Source organism: Artemia sp. Qi Xiang Cuo, chromosome 6, assembly GCF_049724085.1.
Source record: "Artemia sp. Qi Xiang Cuo chromosome 6, ASM4972408v1, whole genome shotgun sequence".
NCBI lineage: Eukaryota > Metazoa > Arthropoda > Branchiopoda > Anostraca > Artemiidae > Artemia > Artemia sp. Qi Xiang Cuo.
Genome location: NC_142799.1, coordinates 49,808,720 through 49,814,546, shown reverse-complemented (window position 1 = coordinate 49,814,546; position 5,827 = coordinate 49,808,720).

Here is a 5,827-nt window from a genome sequence, read left to right as displayed (position 1 = left end):
ATACTGTGTCAGTTCTCCCTGTTCTATTAATACTAGCTCATTGCTGCAGGCATTTGATTGGTTAAATTTGTTCCGTGCTTTTTTTCCCCTTTTTGCACCAATTGTGTTTATTCTTGAAGGATCTTAATTCGGCGCTCTTGAGGTGTCAGTGACTAGAAATGCCATTTAAATTTTTTTTGACAGATATGAGGAGGAAACCCCCGAAAAAGAATTTCTCCTAGTGATGCGATTTCGCTAGGAGGACATTAAAAATGAAGAAGACTCGATTATCAAACAGTTTTCAGTTAATTTATTTCTTTTTTGACAATTATTTGATGAAGTTTTGAACCGTAGGTGATGTATCATGGCCATTTACCTTTGCCTTAAAGTCTCCCCGCCCTTCCTCGGACTTGATATTTTGTTGAATTGTTTCAAAATTAGATAATAACAATTGAAAAAATATCAAAATAAATTCCCCTAGGGAGAGCATATGGTTTGTGGGGTTTTCAGGAGTTCAGGAAGTTTTATGAAAACTTCACTGTCTTAAAGGGGAATCGTAGAAACAGAAGAAAAAAGAAGAATCACCTCTGCTTTTGACTCGAATATGGGCTAGGACAAAAGGACAGGTTATGTTTTTATCCTTCTATCTTTCACTTGGAAGTAAAAAGCCATTTGTGAGTTGCTTGTAATATTTTCAGGAGTTCAGGAAGTTTTATGTCGACTTCCCTGTTTTAAAGGGGAATCGTAGAAACAGAGGAAAAAAGAAGAATCACCCCTACTTTTGACTCAAATATGGGCTAGGCCAAAAGGACAAGTTACTTTTTATCCTTCTATCTTCCACTTTCAAGTAACAACACCTTTGGGGGAGGAGTTGCTTGTAATGTTTTCAGGTGTTCAGGAAGTTTTATTTCCACTTCCCTGTTTTAAAGGGGAATAGTAAAAACAGAGAGAAAAAAGAAGAATCACCTGTACTTTTGACTCAAATATGAGCTAGGCTAAAAGGACAGGTTACTTTTTTATTCTTCTATCTTCCACTTTGAAGTAACAACCCATTTGGGGGAGGCGTTGCTTGTAATATTTTCAGGAGTTCACGAAGTTTTATGTTGACTTCCCTGTTTTAAATGGGAATCGTAGAAACAGAGGAAAAAAGAAGAATCACCTCTACTTTTGACTCAAATATGGGTTTTGTCAAAAGGACAAGTTACTTTTTTATCCTTCTATCTTCCACTTTGAAGTAACAACCCATTTGGGGGAGGAGTTGCTTGTAATGTTTTCAGGCGTTCAGGAAGTTTTAAAGGGCAATAGTAAAAACAGAGAGAAAAAAGAAGAATCACCTCTACTTTTGACTCAAATATGGGCTAGGCCAAAAGGACAGGTTACGTTTTTATCTTTCTATCTTTCACTTGGAAGTAAAAAGCCATTTGTGAGTTGCTTGTAATATTTTTAGGAGTTCAGGAAGTTTTATGTCGACTTCCCTGTTTTAAAGGGGAATCGTAAAAACAGAGAGAAAAAAGAAGAATCACCTCTACTTTGGGTTCAAATATGGGCTAGGACAAAAGGACAGGTTACGTTTTCATCGTTCTACCTTCCACTTGGAAGTGACAAGCCATTTGAGAGAAGAGTTCAACAATAGAAAATATTAGTTATAAGAATTTTTACGATGAGATCGTAAAATATTTGTGTTTCTTTGTGACTTACCCCATTTAGAGAGGATGGGGCGTTCAAACCTTAACCTCCCTGGACTGGGCTTTATCCCCCAATGAAAGCATTAAGGGTTATGTTCTGTCTGTTTTATAAGAGCTACTGTAAAACCGATACTAATTTGAATTTAATTCAAATGCCTCAGCATGTTATACAGCAAACTATTTAAGCAAACTGACTGTTTTTTGTATCACGAAATGTCGGGTCAGGAATCAGGATATCGAAGTCCAGAAACTCCTGAATGAAGTCAGTAGGCCATTGATTAATTCACTTTGTTGGAATTCACTCTAATTTTCGAAGGTCTTTCCAAAATTTCATTTCGTGAAATGCCAAATATAAGAAAATTTGATTCGTAGACACATAAGATCTTACTGGGTTGTTTGATTGTTGTAAGTTTTTATAGAAATAGACCTATAATCTATCTATATTATTCAATTCAAGCCGTAAAGAATCACTCAAATGGAGCCGGGATTGCTGTCAATAGACAAAAATAAGTTTGAACGAATATATGAAAGAGTGAAATATAATACTTTTATCAAATTTCAAAAAAATTATTAATACTGAACTCGAATAAATGAACAAGGAACTCGATCCTCATTGCAGAGCGACTCGACCCTCAATCCCCTTTCTCTACAGGAGACTCCCATAGCCGTTGTACTGTAGTAACTAATCTATGGATTCAATTCAATTTATTGAAATAAAAACAAGATGAAACATAACACCAATAATAATATGGGTCCTGGAAGCGAACTTGTTGAGGACCATAACAACAAAAAATTGAAAATGAACAAGAGAGAAAAAAAAGAAAAAAAGAGAAAACACGGGTAAATTAAAGCAAATTGATGAAAAATTTAGAGATTTATAATATCAATGTTTAGTAACATTGTTATACAGCGTGCAAAGACTTGTAGATAGCTTGATACTGGAGGGTATCATATTCCATTGAATATAGATTTATAAATGTGAGATCGCTTGGCGGATCTAGGGACACACCTGGGGACAACTAAGGAACGGTTGGATGAACGGAGACATAGCCCTTCAGAATTTTTGCAATTAAAATAAGTTAATAATTGGAAAGGAAGGTTTTTATGGTAAGCGGAGTATGCAAGGGATAGATTTAATTTCTTAATGATTTGTTCAAAAGGAATAATACCAAAATTGGAGAACAAGTCCTGGGTGGGATATAGTCGGGGCAGCTGAAAAACTGCTTTGATGGCACGGTTTTGGACAGTTTTTAATTTATTGGTAACTGAAGGATAAGTGTTGCCCCAAGCAGATCCGCAGTACGAGATATATGGGTAAATAAAAGAGTAATAAAGGGTGACAAGGATATCAGGGAGAAGAAAATTATTCACACGATTAATCATACTTACCTGTCGCAAAATTATTACTCTGATGCAGGATACATAAGTTGCAAATGATAGGGAGGAGTCTATGTGAACTCCAAGAAACTTGGCAACTTCGACCTGCGGGAGGAGATTGGTGGAATATTTTAGGCCAAGTGCTTGCTGAGTTTCATTTTTTTTTTTGTAAGGGGTTCGAAATAATACAACCTAACTTTTCTTGCTGTTAATGGTCATGCAGTTAACGAGAGACCCATTCTGTGCTCTATTCAGAAGAATTTGAGTAGAGGTGACGACGGATGGTAAATTAGGGCCTGTGATGAAAAAATTGCTATCGTCAGCAAAAAGTACTGGGTGCACAGATGGACCCAGGCCTGTAACCAAATCATTAATATAAAGGAGAAAAAGTATTGGACCAAGAACAGAGTCCTGCGGGACGCCTCTCCGGACAGGTAGGGGATGCGAGGTCATGCCGCCCAGACTCACACTCTGTACTCTACCAGTGAGATAGGAGCCGAACCATGAGAAAGGAATTTCCACGAATCCCTATGTTCTTGAGTTTACTTAATAAAACACTGTGATCAACCATGTCAAAAGCTTTAGAAAAATCCAGAAATAAGCCAATTACGGTATTTTTAAGGTCAAGTTGGGAACGGATAAACTGTGTGGCGTCGATTAGTGCATGAGCAGTTGAAAATTTGGAACGGAAGCCATATTGATTAGAAGAAATCAACGAATCTGAAGGATTAATCTCAAATAAAAAGGAAGAAAGACGTCGGAAGATAATTCTCTCAAGCACTTTGGATACAACTGGGAGAAGTGAGACTGGACGATTATTACTCATCTCAGACGTATCGCCTTTTTTATGAATCGGGATAACAATTGCTGATTTAAATATTTCTGGGAAGACTTCATTGATCATAGACAGGTTTGCTATATGCACAATTTGTTCACAAACATAGGAAGATGCAGTTCTAAGAAGCTTATTACTTATTCCAAGGAAGTCAGGTGTACTACTATTAGAAAGAGGTTCGATAACTTGAAGCACCTCATTACTATCAGTTGGAGAAAAAAAATGGATCTGGGATTCTTGATAGGGTGTACTGACTCGGAGGGGGAAGAGGAGTTGGCATTTGGAATATTGGTGAAATAATTATTAAAAGCATCCGGTACTGAAATTGGGTCAATTAATCTGCCACTGATGTCCTTAAGGTTAATAGGTTATAGGTATAGATCTTGAATTCCTTTTTTTTGAAAGAATTTCATTTATTGTTGACCAATTTTTTTGCAAGTTCCCTTTGCAGTGAGTGATTTTTGAATAATAATATTTTTTTTTTTGCTTCACGGATGAGTTTGGTATATAAGTTTTTGTAATTTTTATTATTAGTTAGGTCAATAACGCTACTGCTTTTGCAAGCTAACTTATATAGTTCATTTTTACAGTATGAAGAGATTATCAGGCTATTGGACATCCAGGGGTGTATATAGGTAGTTTTTCGGTTTGATTTACAGATTGGAAAGGTTGAACTTATAAGATTACTCAGTCCCTATGTAAAACCAATTGTGGCTGAATTAACATCCTTTGACCATTCAAATTATTTTAGACGATCCATGAACCGGTTCATATTCACAATATTATATATTCTATTAGACGTAGGGGTATTAGTTCTAGGGTGTTTAGTAGTTGGTTGGAAGGGTAGGGATAGATGGATTGGAAAGTGGTCTGGCAGATCAGAGAGTATTATCTTGGAGGATAGATAATGTCCTAGGGAAGTGTATACAAGAATGCTATAAATTACAGTAGTGGTAGACCGCAGTGGACTAACTTCAGTAGGAAGATGAATTGTCGGAAGACAGCCACTTGGGGAAAATGTTTAAAAGAATGTATCTTAATCATTATTACTGCTTACACTTATCAAATAGAAATTAAAGTCCCCAAAAACTATTTCATTATTTTGTGATAAATTAATGGAACTAGAACATTAATCAAAAAGATTAGAAAAAAAATGTGTCGGACATTAGGGTGGCGTCTAAAACAATGAAAAAAATAAAAGAATTGTCGTCAACACTTATATCAACAATTATTGAATAAATGCATCTATTATTTATAGGTTGCTAGAATAAGGATTCACAATGTAATAGCCTGGTGAATTTTAGACTTGACCGAATGTAAAGAGAAATGCCACCAGAGGACTTTGTTAATTTTCTTTCAATATGAATAGCTTGAAGGCCAGGGAGGGAAAATTCATTAGTATCATCAAGTTCTGAAAACCGCATCTCAGTTAGTCAAAGTACTTCGAAAGGTCATTAACAGTTCATTAAAATTAAATCAGTAGAATGAGTCCACTTATCTCTTATTATTTTTATGTTAAAGAAGATTATATTCATTTTGGTCTCTTCAAGTAGATTTGGTTTTACATTACTTAAAAAATCAAAAGTGTCGAGACATTCACAATTTATAAAGCTAAAAGGGCTATCAGGAGCTAAGGGGTTGTTGCGCAAATTATTTTGGTCATCGTAATAGTTAAAACAACATTATTGCACAGTGATAATTTTGTGAGAAACGTAAAATCTTGCATAGTATACATTTAAATATCCCTTGTGGTCAAAGCTTCATCATTTTCTTGATTAAAATACTGATAGTTTTCTGAAGCCGAATACCTATATGTTGATTTTATTTTTGATTGTGATAGCACGGGCTAAAGTAATTCAGAGATTTAGTGATATTTTCTCTGGTCCAGTCGCCGATGTGTTTATAAGGTTTTTCCAAAGGCTGATAAATATTCTTTTTTGTCTCTATGTCC